The sequence below is a fragment of the Cryptomeria japonica genome, unplaced genomic scaffold (assembly GCF_030272615.1).
Source record: "Cryptomeria japonica unplaced genomic scaffold, Sugi_1.0 HiC_scaffold_720, whole genome shotgun sequence".
Lineage (NCBI taxonomy): Eukaryota > Viridiplantae > Streptophyta > Pinopsida > Cupressales > Cupressaceae > Cryptomeria > Cryptomeria japonica.
The window spans coordinates 15,001-30,000 of NW_026729501.1; the positions used below are offsets into that span (position 1 = coordinate 15,001).

At 60.1% G+C, this 15,000-nt stretch overlaps 1 non-coding gene across 1 annotated transcript; it reads left to right on the forward strand.

The window, feature by feature from the left end:
* Positions 1 to 11,168: 11,168 nt before the first annotated feature.
* LOC131872672 (5S ribosomal RNA) lies at positions 11,169 to 11,287 on the forward strand. Its single transcript, XR_009370785.1, has one exon. It is a non-coding gene; the product is annotated as a 5S ribosomal RNA (ribosomal RNA).
* Positions 11,288 to 15,000: the final 3,713 nt, after the last annotated feature.

Here is a 15,000-nt window from a genome sequence, read left to right on the forward strand (position 1 = left end):
TCGGATGCGATTGGGACGACTACCAGTGCCAACCCCTTATCCCGCGATGCGTCCGATACACAGATAGTTCCAAGGCGGCCGAGGAGCCTCACCGCATATCAATCGGGGTGCGAGGCGAGGGATGGGGCGGGAAGGCCCCAACGGCTAGACGGAAGAGGCTTCAGGGCCACCTCGGAATGGTCCAAGCATCGGACGCGCTTGGGGCGACTGCCAGTGCCAACCCCTTATCCCGCGATGCGTCCGATACACAGATGGTTCCAAGGCGGCCGAGGAGCCTCACCGCATAGCAATCGGGGGTGCGAGGCGAGGGATGGGGCGGGAAGGCCCCAACGGCTAGACGGAAGAGGCTTCAGGGCCGCCTAGGAATGGTCCAAGCATCGGACACGCTTGGGGCGACTACCAGTGACAGCCCCCTATCCCGCGATGCGTCCGATACGAAGATGGTTCCAAGGCGGCCGAGGAGCCTCACCGCATAGCAATCGGGGTGCGAGGTGGGGGATGCGGCGAGATGGCCCCAACGGCTAGACGGAAGAGGCCACAGGGCCGCGTCGGAATAGTCCAAGCATCGGACGCGCTTGGGGCGACTACCAGTGACAACCCCTTATCCCGCGATGCGTCCGATACGAAGATAGTTCCAAGGCGGCCGAGGAGCCTCACCGCATAGCAATCGGGGTGCGAGGTGGGGGATGCGGCGAGATGGCCCCAACGGCTAGACAGAAGAGGCTGCAGGGCCGCCTCGGAATAGTCCAAGCATCGGACGCGCTTGGGGCCACTACCAGTGACAACCCCTTATCCCGCGATGCGTCCGATACGAAGATAGTTCCAAGGCGGCCGAAGAGCCTCACCGCATAGCAATCGGGGTGCGAGGTGGGGAATGCGGCGAGATGGCCCCAACGGCTAGACGGAAGAGGCCACAGGGCCGCCTCGGAATAGTCCAAGCATCGGACGCGCTTGGGGCGACTACCAGTGACAACCCCTTATCCCGCGATGCGTCCGATACGAAGATAGTTCCCAGGCGGCCGAGGAGCCTCACCGCATAGCAATCGGGGTGCGAGGCGAGGGATGCGGCGAGATGGCCCCAAAGGCTAGACGGAAGAGGCTGCAGGGCTGCCTCGGAATAGTCCAAGCATCGGACGCGCTTGGGGCGACTACCACTGCCAACCCCTTATCCCGCGATGCGTCCGATACACAGATAGTTCCGAGGCGGCCGAGGAGGTGGGGGATGCAGCGAGATGGCCCCAACGGCTAGACGGAAGAGGCTGCAGGGCCGCCTCGGAATAGTCCAAGCATCGGACGCGCTTGGGGCGACTACCAGTGACAACCCCTTATCCCGCGATGCGTCCGATACACAGATAGTTCCGAGGCGGCCAAGGAGCCTCACCGCATAGCAATCGTGGTGCGAGGTGGGGGATGCGGCGAGATGGCCCCAACGGCTAGACGGAAGAGGCTGCAGGGCCGCCTCGGAATGGTCCAAGCATCGGATGCGCTTGGGGCGACTACCACTGCCAACCCCTTATCCCGCGATGCGTCCGATACACAGATAGTTCCAAGGCGGCCGAGGAGCCTCACAGCATAGCAATCAGGGTGCGAGGCGAGGGATGCGGCGAGAAAGCCCCAACGGCTAGAGGGAAGAGGCTTCAGGTCCGCCTCGGAATGGTCCAAGCATCGGACGCGCTTGGGGCGACTACCAGTGACAACCCCTTATCCCGCGACGCGTCCGATACACAGATAGTTCCAAGGCGGCCGAGGAGCCTCACCGCATAGCAATCGGGGTGCGAGGCGAGGGATGCGGCGAGAAGGACCCAACGGCTACACGGAAGAGGCTTCGGGGCCGCCTCGGAATGGTCCAAGCATCGGACGCGCTTGGGGCGACTACCAGTGACAACCCCTTATCCCACGACGCGTCCGATACACAGATAGTTCCAAGGCGGCCGAGGAGCCTCACCGCATAGCAATCGGGGTGCGAGGCGAGGGATGCGGCGAGAACGACCCAACGGCTACACGGAAGAGGCTTCGGGGCCGCCTCGGAATGGTCCAAGCATCGGACGCGCTTGGGGCGACTACCAGTGACAACCCCTTATCCCGCGACGCGTCCGATACACAGATAGTTCCAAGGCGGCCGAGGAGCCTCACCGCATAGCAATCGGGGTGCGAGGCGAGGGATGCGGCGAGAAGGACCCAACGGCTAGACGGAAGAGGCTTCGGGTCCGCCTCGGAATGGTCCAAGCATCGGACGCGCTTGGGGCGACTACCAGTGACAACCCCTTATCCCGCGACGCGTCCGATACACAGATAGTTCCAAGGCGGCCGAGGAGCCTCACCGCATAGCAATCGGGGTGCGAGGCGAGGGATGCGGCGAGAAGGACCCAACGGCTAGACGGAAGAGGCTTCGGGTCCGCCTCGGAATGGTCCAAGCATCGGACGCGCTTGGGGCGACTACCAGTGACAACCCCTTATCCCGCGACGCGTCCGATACACAGATAGTTCCAAGGCGGCCGAGGAGCCTCACCGCATAGCAATCGGGGTGCGAGGCGAGGGATGCGGCGAGAAGGACCCAACGGCTAGACGGAAGAGGCTTCGGGTCCGCCTCGGAATGGTCCAAGCATCGGACGCGCTTGGGGCGACTACTAGTGACAACCCCTTATCCCGCGACGCGTCCGATACACAGATAGTTCCGAGGCGGCCGAGGAGCCTCACCGCATAGCAATCGGGGTGCGAGGCGAAGGATGCGGCGAGAAGGACCCAACGGCTAGACGGAAGAGGCTTCGGGTCCGCCTCGGAATGGTCCAAGCATCGGACGCGCTTGGGGCGACTACCAGTGACAACCCCTTATCCCGCGACGCGTCCGATACACAGATAGTTCCAAGGCGGCCGAGGAGCCTCACCGCATAGCAATCGGGGTGCGAGGCGAGGGATGCGGCGAGAAGGACCCAACGGCTAGACGGAAGAGGCTTCAGGGCCGCCTCGGAATGGTCCAAGCATCGAACGCGCTTGGGGCGACTACCAGTGACAACCCCTTATCCCGCGACGCGTCCGATACACAGATAGTTCCGAGGCGGCTGAGGAGCCTCACCGCATAGCAATCGGGGTGCGAGGCGAGGGATGCGGCGAGAAGGACCCAACGGCTAGACGGAAGAGGCTTCAGGGCCGCCTCGGAATGGTCCAAGCATCGGACGCGCTTGGGGCGACTACCAGTGACAACCCCTTATCCCGCGACGCGTCCGATACACAGATAGTTCCGAGGCGGCCGAGGAGCCTCACCGCATAGCAATCGGGGTGCGAGGCGAGGGATGCGGCGAGAAGGACCCAACGGCTAGACGGAAGAGGCTTCAGGGCCGCCTCGGAATGGTCCAAGCATCGGACGCGCTTGGGGCGACTACCAATGACAACCCCTTATCCCGCGACGCGTCCGATACACAGATAGTTCCGAGGCGGCCGAGGAGCCTCACCGCATAGCAATCGGGGTGCGAGGCGAGGGATGCGGCGAGAAGGACCCAACGGCTAGACGGAAGAGGCTTCAGGGCCGCCTCGGAATGGTCCAAGCATCGGACGCGCTTGGGGCGACTACCAGTGACAACCCCTTATCCCGCGACGCGTCCGATACACAGATAGTTCCGAGGCGGCCGAGGAGCCTCACCGCATAGCAATCGGGGTGCGAGGCGAGGGATGCGGCGAGAAGGACCCAACGGCTAGACGGAAGAGGCTTCAGGGCCGCCTCGGAATGGTCCAAGCATCGGACGCGCTTGGGGCGACTACCGTTGCCAACCCCTTATCCCGCGATGCGTCTGATACACAGATAGTTCCGAGGCGGCCGAGGAGCCTCACCGCATAGCAATCGGGTTGCGAGGCAGATTATTGGGAAGGGAACCCCCTGGGATGCGGCTCAAGCAGTGCCCAAAGGGACTGGAATGCGGAATCACATCGAGAGACCCAAATGCTATACGAGGGCTCAAATCGAATTATCGATTTGGCCACGACATGGACGCATCGGAACGACTACCTTTGCCGAACCACTCGCAATTGCATCCATACCGAAACCAATAGACATTTCCGTTAGAGCCCTCGCATAGCATTCGGGAATCTCGCATGCCCCTCTAAATCGACCAATGCTGGCGCTCAATGAAAATCCGAGCGCTACCACCGTTCGAGCGCCAGCATTGGTCGAGTTAGAGGGGCACGGGGGAGAATGCTCCAGTCAACACCTCCCCTATATAAGTTATTTGTCCGATTCTCGCACAACCGTAGTCTGCCTCGTCGAATCAAACAACGGTCCCAGATTCCGACTTCCGTTCCGTAGAGACCCAAAAGCTAGATGGAGGCTCGCAAGAAAGAGAGTCGGCGCATAGCAATCGGGTTTCTCGAACGTTTAGGGACCGAGCTCACTTGCGGATAGGGCAAAATCCGCCAAGCAACCCAAAAGCTAGACGGGGGCTCGAATCGAATCGCCTAGGCGGCCACAACAACGACGTGTTGGATCGACTACCAGTGCCAAACCATTCAGCAAGACTAGTCTGTGTCGAGGCCGGATAGAGATTCTCAGAGAGCGCCCGCATAGCATTTAGGAGACCTGCCGCGTCCCTCACACTCGACAAATGGTGGTGCACGTTTATAAATCCGAGCGATCCCAACCCTTTCAAGCACCAACATCGGTCGAGATAGAGGGGCACGGAGGGGGCTGCGTGAGACAACACAGTCCCCTATATAAGTTATTTGTCCGATTCTCACACATCCGAAGAATGGTCATCAAATCGGACAACAGCCCAAACTTCCGACTTCCGTCCCAGAAAGCCCAAGAGCTATCTAAAACGTTCATGGCCGGAACTCGATCGCGGCTATACCAGTCCGCCAAGCAACCCAAAAGCTAGACTGGAGCTCTAGTCGAATCACCTCTGTGGCCATTGCAAGGACGTGTTGGAGCGACTACCATTGCCGAACCATTCCGCAGGTCGAGTCCATACCAAGGCCGCATAGAGATTCACGATGAGCTCCTGCATAGCAATCAGGAGACTTGCCGTGTCCATCACAATCGATAAATCCTGGTGCAAGATTTTTGCATCCGAGCGCTCCAACCAGTCGAGCACCAGCATCAATCGACATAAACGGGCACGGGGGGAGGATGCTCGAGAACACTACCTCCCCTATATAAGTTATTTGTCCGATTCTCAAGCAGCCGAAGTCTGGTCATCGAATCGGGTCAAAGACCACAACTTCCGACTTTACCCACAATGCAAGTCATCGAATCGAACATCGGCCCCCGAGTCGGACTCCATGCGTATGTCAGGTCATCGGACCCAAATTCCGCCTTCCTGCGCATGGCGGGCCATCAATATCAACTCGGTCATCGGACCCAAACTCCGCCTTTTTGCGTATGGCACGCCTTCAAATCGGTCATCGGACCCAAATTCCGCCTTCCTGTGCATGGCGGGCCATCAACATCAACTCGGTCATCGGACCCAAATTCCGCCTTTCTGCGCATGGCACGCCATCAACTCGGTCATCGGACCCAAATTCCGCCTTCCTGCGCATGGCAGGTCATCGGACACAAATTCAGACCTCGCCAATATGCCTACGTATCGAATCGGTCATCGGACCCAACTTCCGACTTCATCCATACTGTAGGGTCTTTGAGGTTGGCGCGGTGCGCTCAACCCAGGGAGTCGACCCATCGAAGCATACACCTCCCCTATATAAGCTATTTGTCCGATTCCCACACCTGTGTAGTTTGCACCTCTGACCAGGACATCGACCCCAACTTCCGAACTCGACTGCAACGACGGCACCAGCGCCTTGGTGCGCACCTTGCGACGCACAGTCCCAACATTCGCCTTCCTGCACATGGCAGGTCATCGGACCCAAATTCCGACCTCGCGAGTATGCCTACATATCGAATCGGTCATCGGACCCAACTTCCGACTTCATCCATACCGTAGGGTCTTTGAGGTTGGCGCGGTGCGCTCAACCCGGGGAGTCGACCCAACGAAGCATACACCTCCCCTATATAAGCTATTTGTCCGATTCCCACACCTGTGTAGTTTGCACCTCCGATCAAGACATCGACCCCAACTTCCGAACTCGCCTCCAACGACCGAACCAGCGCCTTGGTGCGCACCTTGCAACGCACAGTGCCAACATTCGCCTTCCTGCACGTGGCAGGTCATCGGACCCAAATTCCGACCTCGCGAGTATGCCTACATATCGAATCGGTCATCGGACCCAACTTCCGACTTCATCCATACCGTAGGGTCTTTGAGGTTGGCGCGGTGCGCTCAACCCGGGGAGTCGACCCAACGAAGCATACACCTCCCCTATATAAGCTATTTGTCCGATTCCCACACCTGTGTAGCTTGCACCTCCGATCAGGACATCGACCCCAACTTCCGAACTCGACTAAAAAGACCGCACCAGCGCCTTGGTGTGCACCTTGCAACGCACAGTGTCAACATTCGCCTTCCTGCACATGGCAGGTCATCGGACCCAAATTCCGACCTCATGAGCATACCTACTAATCGAATCGGTCATCGGACCCAACTTCCGACTTCATCCATACCGTAGGGTCTTTGAGGTTGGCGCGGTGCGCTCAACCTGGGGAGTCGACCCATCGAAGCATACACCTCCCCTATATAAGCTATTTGTCCGATTCCGACACCTGTGTAGTTTGCACCTCCGCTCAGGACATCGACCCCAACTTCCGAACTCGCCTGCAACGACCGAACCAGCGCCTTGGTGCGCACCAAAAGTGCGCACTTTTGGAGGGCACTTTTGTGCGCTCCAAAGGTGCGCACTTTTGGAGGGCACTTTTCTGCGCTCCAAAGGTGCGCACTTTTGGAGGGCACTTTTTGGAGGGCACTTTTCTGCGCTCCAAAGGTGCGCACTTTTGGAGGGCACTTTTTGGAGGGCACTTTTCTGCGCTCCAAAGGTGCGCACTTTTGGAGGGCACTTTTTGGAGGGCACTTTTCTGCGCTCCAAAGGTGCGCACTTTTGGAGGGCACTTTTTGGAGGGCACTTTTCTGCGCTCCAAAGGTGCGCACTTTTGGAGGGCACTTTTTGGAGGGCACTTTTCTGCGCTCCAAAGGTGCGCACTTTTGGAGGGCACTTTTTGGAGGGCACTTTTCTGCGCTCCAAAGGTGCGCACTTTTGGAGGGCACTTTTTGGAGGGCACTTTTCTGCGCTCCAAAGGTGCGCACTTTTGGAGGGCACTTTTTGGAGGGCACTTTTCTGCGCTCCAAAGGTGCGCACTTTTGGAGGGCACTTTTTGGAGGGCACTTTTCTGCGCTCCAAAGGTGCGCACTTTTGGAGGGCACTTTTTGGAGGGCACTTTTCTGCGCTCCAAAGGTGCGCACTTTTGGAGGGCACTTTTTGGAGGGCACTTTTCTGCGCTCCAAAGGTGCGCACTTTTGGAGGGCACTTTTGTGCACTCCAAAGGTGCGCACTTTTGGAGGGCACTTTTCCTGTGCTCCAAAGGTGCACACCTAGGTGAGCACCTTCGACCACACCTTGTAGCACACCAAACTCTGACTTTCGACTTCATCCGCAATGCAGGGTCTTTGAGGTTGGCGCAATGCGCACAACCAGGGGAGTCGACCCATCAAACCCAACACCTCCCCTATATAAGCTATTTGTCTGATTCTCATACATGCGTAGCCTGCAGGAGCAATTAGGACATCGACCCCAACTTTCGGCTTCTAAACGAAAACAAGGTCTTTGAGGTTGGTGTAATGCGAACAACTAGGGGAGTCAACCCATCAAACCCAACACCTCCCCTATATAAGCTATTTGTCTGATTCTCATACATGTGTAGTCTACAGGAGCAATTAGGACATCGACCCCAACTTTTGACTTCTTAACGAAAACAAGGTCTTTGAGGTTGACGTAATGCGCACAACCAGGGGAGTCGACCCATCAAACCCAACACCTCCCCTATATAAGCTATTTGTCCGATTCTCATACATGTGTAGCCTGCAGGAGCCATTAGGACATTGACCCCAACTTTTGACTTCTTAACGAAAACAAGGTCTTTGAGGTTGGCGTAATGCGCACAACCAAGGGAGTTGACCCATCAAACCCAACACCTCCCCTATATAAGCTATTTGTCTGATTCTCATACATGTGTAGCCTGCAACAACGATTAGGACATCCACCCCAACTTCTGAATTCGTCTGCGTTGACCGCACCAAAGGTGCACGCCTTGGTGCTCACCAAAATCCGACTTCCGACTTCTTCTGCTATGCGGGGTCTTTGAGGTTGGCGCAGTGCGCACAACCAGGGGAGTCAACCCACCGAATGCAACACCTCCCCTATATAAGCTATTTGTCTGATTCTCATACATGCGTAGACTGCAGCAATGATTAGGACATCCACCCCAACTTTTGACTTCTTAAACAAGACAGGGTCTTTGAAGTTGGTGCAGTGCACACAACCAGGGGAGTCGACCCATCAAACGCAACACCTCCCCTATATAAAGCTATTTGTCCGATTCTCATACGTGTAGTCTGCAGCAGCGATTAGGACATCGACCCCAACTTCCGAATTCGTTTGCATTGACCGCACCAAAGGTGCACGCCTTGGTGTGCACCCTGGAGTGCACTTTGGTGCTCACCTCGGTGCACACTTTGGTGTGCACCTCGGTGTGCACCAAAGGTGCGCACCTTGGAGCGCACCAAAGGTGTACACTTTGGAGCGCACCACATAGGGTCTTTGAGAGGTTGGCGCAGTGCGCACACCAAGGTGGGTGTTGAGGTGCGTGCCGAGGTGGGTGGGTGCTAGGGTGCGCTCCATGGTGGGTGCCAGGGTGGGTGCGTGCTAGGGTGGATTCCAAAGAGGGTCATAGGGTGGGTGCCAAGGTGGGTTGGTGATATAGTGGGTTCAAAGGTGGGTACTAGGGTGGGTTCCAAGGTGGGTCACAAGTTGGGTGCCAGGATGCGTGGGTGTTAGGTTGGGTGCCAAGGTGGGCTCCTGCGTGGGTGGGTGCTAGGGTGGGTTTCAAGGTGGACGCGAGGGCGGGTGCCAAGGTGGGTAACAAGTTGGGTGTTAGGATGGGTGAGTGCTAGAGTGGGTGCCAAGGTGGGTGGGTGCTAAGGTGGATGCCAAGGTGGTTCACAGGGTGGGTGGGTTCTAGGGTGAGTTCCAAGGTGGGTCACAGGTTCAGTGCTAGGGTGGGTGTCAAGGCGGGTGTCGAGGTGCCTGGGTGCTAGGGTGTGGATGCCAATGTGGGTCATAGGGTGGGTACTAGGGTGGGCTGCAATGTGGGTGCCAAGGTGGGTAACATGCTCGGTGGGTTCTAAATTGGGTGCCAGGGTGGGTGTGCACCCACCTTGCCCGAGGTGGGTGCCAAGGTGCCAGTGTGGGTGGGTGCTAAGGTGGATGCCAAGGTGGGTGAGAAGGTGGGTGATAGGTTGAGTGGTAGGATGGGTGGGTGCCAAGATGGGTCACAGGGTGGGTGCAAGGGTGGGTAGGTGCTAGGGTTGGTGTCAGGGTGGGTGGGTGCTAGGTTGGGTTCCAAGGTGGGTGCGAGGGTGAGTGTCAAGGTGGGTCACAGGTTAGGTGCTAGGATGGGTGAGTGCTAGGGTGCAAAGGTGCCAGGGTGGGTGCTAGGATGGGTCGATGCTAGGGTGAGTGGCAAGGTGGGTCCACAAGTGTCAAGGTGGGTGCCGAGGTGGGTGCCAAGTCGGCGACTGCTATGGTGGATGCCAAGGTGGGTCACGGGGTGGGTGCCAAGTTGCTAGGTTGGGTTCCAAGGTGGGTGCCAACGTGGGTGCTAGGGTGCGTGGGTTAAAGGGTGTGTCACAACGTGGGTGCCAGGATGGGTGCGCACCCACACTGGCCAAGACGGGTGCGGGTGCAAGGTTGGGTTCCAAGCCCGGTCACAGGCTGGGTGCTAGGATGGGTGGGTGCCAAGGTGGGCACCAGGGTGGGTGCACCCACCCTGGCCAAGGTGGGTCACGGGGTGGGTCCTAGGGTGGGTAACGGGGTGGGTACTAAGGTGCGTGCCAAGGTGGGTCATAGGGTGGGTGCCAAGGTGGGCACCAGGGTGGGTGTGCACCAACCCTAGCCAGGGTAGGTCACGGGGTGGTTGTCGGGGTGGGCGTCAAGGAGCCAAGGTGGGTGGCAAGTAGCCAAGTTGCGTGCCAAGGTGGGTGTCGGGGTGGGTGCCAAGGATCCAAGGTGGGTGCCAAGGAACCAAGGTGGGTGTCTGGGTGGGTGCCGAGGTGGGAGCCAGGGTGGGTCCCAAGGTGAGTGCAAAGGTGGGTGCCAGGGTCAAGGTGAGTGCCAATGTGGGTTCCAAGGTGCCAGGGTCAGGGTGAGTGCCAATGTGGGTTCAAAGGTGCTAAGTTGGGTGCGAGGTTGGGTGCGAGGGTGGGTGGGTGCCAAGGTGTGCTAGGTGGAAGCCCGGGTGGGTCGGCATCCCATGGGTGTCGAGTTGGGTGCCTGATGGGTGCTTCTTGTCAAGTTTTAGTCGTCGGGACTCATTTCGAGCCTTAGAGGTCGTTTCTTGTCCGGTTGCCCTGTCTTCGACCTGGGAACCCAATTTTGGTCCTCGGGTCCCATTTTTTTTTGTCTCGCATCCCACTTTTGGCCTGTGGCCTTTTCGGGGTCGATTCTCGTTTTGGGCATCAGAGCATGTTTCTTCTCCTAAAACCCAATATTTGTTTATTAAGTCTCGGAACACATTTTTGTTCTCGTGGACCCATCATGGGTCTTGGAACGCATTTGTGGTCCTTGGGTCCCATTTTGCATCCCGAAACTTGTGTTTTGGTGCTTGATCCCTATTTTGGGTGCCCACCTTGCACCAAGTGCGCACCCGGGGCAAACCGAGCGCCTTGGTGCACCGGGGCAAGATCGAGCGTGCACCCGAGGCGCCCCGAACATGCACCAAGGTGCACTCGGCCCACATGTGAGCGCAGGTCGTTGCGCCCGAGGTGGTGTGTGGGCACCGCGTTGCAGACGGGACACTGCACGCACACGACGCCCCCTCCAGGTGCACGCACGTAGGCCGGGCCGGGTGCACACCCGACGCCCTAGCAAGGTGCGCGCACCCGGGCAGGGCTCACACTTGGCGAACGGGGCGCACTTCGCGAGGGAGGGTGTGCACCTCGACGGGGGTGGGTGGCCGGGGTGGATTCGCACGTGGGTCGCGGTTTGCTAAGTACACACTGCGACAAGCTCATAACGGGTGCGATCATACCAGCGTTAGTGCACCGGATCCCATCAGAACTCCGCAGTTAAGCGCGCTTGGGCCGGAGTAGTACTGGGATGGGTGACCTCCCGGGAAGTCCCGGTGTTGCACCCTTTTTTAGTTTTTCGCCGGGCGTCGCAATGCTATTTGAATAAACCTTTTGCCCGTTTGCGTTCTCGTCGGGGCCGGGCCGGGCCGGGGTGCGCTGCCCGCACTACCGCGCGCGCGGGGGCGACACCGAGCGCGCACCCGAGGCGCCCCGAGCACACAGGCCACGGTGCAACCCGGGCGTTGTGCGCGCACCCCGGTGCGCCCGAGGTGCTGCGCGCGCACCCAGGTGAAATCGGTGTGCACCTCGGCCAGTGCGCGCTCGGTCGAGTCGCGCACGTTGGCCAAGGTGCACGGTGATGTTTCTTACTCTAAGGTTCCGCACCAGACGCCCGGGACAGGTGAGCGAAGCTGGGCGGGGCCGGGTGCGCGGCCGGGGCAGGTGCACGCAGCTGGAGAGAGCTTTGGAGCACACTTCGGAGCGCACCAATGATGCGCTCCATTCAAAAGTTTCCTGAAAAGGCAAAAAAAGTTGAGATTATAGAATTTCCCACTTGAGAGATTGTAAAAAAAAAAAATTTAAAATGAAGGAAACGCGGGTGCCAAGGTGTGCGCAGCCCAGCCAAGGTGTGCGCACCAAGGCGCCCACCCTGGCGAAGGTGCACGCAAGGTGCGCACCCGAGGCAAACCGGACAATTAACCCAACTTTCGACTTCGCGCGCACCTTGGAGCGCACTTCGGAGCGCTCCTTGGTGCGCACCAATCTTGGGCACCTCGGAGTGCACCATGGCGCCCACCAAGGTGCGCACCCGGGGCAAACCGAGCTCCGACTTCGTGCGCACCTTGGAGCGCACGAAAGGTGCGCACCATGGCGCCCACCAAGGTGCGCAGCCCAGCCAAGGCGTGCGCATCAAGGTGCGCACCCTGGCGAAGGTGCGCACCCGGGGCAAACCGAGCTCCGACTTCGTGCGCACCTTGGAGCGCACAAAAGGTGCGCAACCCAGCCAAGGTGTGCGCACCCCGGTCAAACCGAGCTCCGAATCGTGCGCACCAGAGGTGCACGCCATCGTGCGCACCTTGGAGCACACTTCGGAGCCCTCCTTGGTGCGCGCCGATGTTGCGCACCTCGGAGCGCACCCGGGGAAAACAATGCAATTAACCCGACTTTCGACTTCGTGGGCACCTCGGAGCGCTCTCGGGTTCGCACCTCGGAGCACACCGAGGTGCCCACCCTGGCGAAGGTGCACGCGAGGTGCGCACCCGGGGCAAACCGGGCTCCGACTTCGTGCACGCCGCACCTTGGAGCACACTTCGGAGCGCTCCTTGGTGCGCACCAGGGCGCGCAACCCAGCCGAGGTGCCCACCCCGGCGAAGGTGCACGCGAGGTGCGCACCCGGGGCAAACCGGGCTCCGACTTCGTGCACGCCATGGTGCCCACCGCGGCGAAGGTGCACGCGAGGTGCGCACCCGGGGCAAACCGGGCTCCGACTTCGTGCACGCCGCACCTTGGAGCACACTTCGGAGCGCTCCTTGGTGCGCACCATGGTGCCCACCAGGGCGCGCAACCCCGCCGAAGGTGCACGCGAGGTGCGCACCCGGGGCAAACCGGGCTCCGACTTCGTGCACGCCGCACCTTGGAGCACACTTCGGAGCGCTCCTTGGTGCGCACCATGGTGCCCACCAGGGCGCGCAACCCCGCCGAAGGTGCACGCGAGGTGCGCACCCGGGGCAAACCGGGCTCCGACTTCGTGCACGCCATGGTGCGCACCGCGGCGAAGGTGCGCACCCGGGGCAAACCGGGCTCCGACTTCGTGCACGCCGCACCTTGGAGCACACTTCGGAGCGCTCCTTGGTGCGCACCAGGGCGCGCAACCCAGCCGAGGTGCCCACCCCGGCGAAGGTGCACGCGAGGTGCGTACCCGGGGCAAACCGGGCTCCGACTTCGTGCACGCCGCACCTTGGAGCACACTTCGGAGCGCTCCTTGGTGCGCACCATGGTGCCCACCAGGCCGCGCAACCCAGCCAAGGTGTGCGCACCAAGGTGCACGCGAGGTGCGCACCCGGGGCAAACCGGGGTCCGACTTCGTGCACGCCGCACCTTGGAGCACACATCGGGGCGCTCCCGGGTTCGCACCGGCGTTGCGCACCGTGGTGGGCACCTCGGAGCACACCAAGGTGGGCAGCGAGGTGCGCACCTTTGATGCGATGCCTTCACTAATTTCCATAAAAGGCAAAAAAAAAACGAGATTTTAAAATTTCCGTTTTGAAAGATAGTGAGAAAAAGGGAATGCTGGTGCCATCTTGAGCCCGCCCTGGTGCGCAGCCCAGCCAAGGTGTGCGCACCAAGGTGCCCACCCTGGCGAAGGTGCGCGCCCGGGCAATTAACCCAACTTCCAACTTCGCGCGCGCCAGGGTGGGAGCGCACCCAACAACCGGGCCTGGGAAGAGCCAATGCGAGAAACCCCACCAAACGCTCTGACAAAAAAAGAGGGGGCGCTCCAGTAACCCCGCTTCGGAGCGCACCCTGGGCAAACCCAGCCAAGGTGCCCACCCCGGCCAAGGTGCAGGCGAGGTGCGCACCCGGGGCAAACCGGGCTCCGACAACGTGCACGCCGCACCTTGGAGCACACTTCGTAGCGCTCCCGGGTGCGCACCTCAGAGCACACCAAGGTGGGCAGCGAGGTGCGCACCTTTGATGCGCTGCCTTCACTAATTTCCAGAAAAGGCAAAAAAAAAAGGAGATTTTAAAATTTCCGTTTTGAAAGATAGTGAAAAAAACGGAACGCGCGTGCCATCTTGAGCCCGCCCTGGTGCGCAGCCCAGGTAAGGTGCCCACCCTGGCAAAGGTGCGCACCCGGGCAATTAACCCTACTTCCGACTTCGTGCGCGCCAGGGTGGCAACCGGGCCTCGGAAGAGCCAATGCGAGAAACCCCACCAAACGCTCCGACAAAAAAAGAGGCGGCGCTCCAATAACCCCGCTTCGGAGCGCAGCCGGGGCAAACCCAGCCAAGGTGCCCACCCCGACGAAGGTGCACGCGAGGTGCGCACCCGGGGCAAACCGGGCTCCGACAACGTGCACGCAGCACCTTGGAGCACACTTCGAAGCACTCCCGGGTGCCCACCGGCGTTGCGCACCGTGGTGGGCAGCGAGGTGCGCACCTTTGATGCGCTGCCTTCACTAATTTCCAGAAAAAGGCAAAAAAAAATGAGATTTTAAAATTTCCGTTTTGAAAGATAGTGAAAAAAAAGGAACGCGGGTGCCATCTTGAGCCCGCCCTGGTGCGCAGCCCAGGCAAGGCATGCGCACCAAGGTGCCCACCCGAGGTGCACACCCGGGGCAAACCGGGCTCCGACTTCGTGCAGGCCGCACCTTGGAGCACACTTCGGAGCGCTCCTTGGTGCGCACCATGGTGCCCACCAGGGCGCGCAACCCAGCCAAGGTCTGCACACCAAGGTGCCCACCCCGGCGAAGGTGCACGCGAGGTGCGCACCCGGGGCAAACCGGGCTCCGACTTCGTGCACGCCATGGTGCCCACCGCGGCGAAGGTGCACGCGAGGTGCGCACCCGGGGCAAACCGGGCTCCGACTTCGTGCACGCCGCACCTTGGAGCACACTTCGGAGCGCTCCTTGGTGCGCACCATGGTGCCCACCAGGGCGCGCAACCCAGCCAAGGTGTGCGCACCAAGGTGCACGCGAGGTGCGCACCCGGGGCAAACCGGGGTCCGACTTCGTGCACGCCGCACCTTGGAGCACACATCGGAGCGCTCCCAGGTTCGC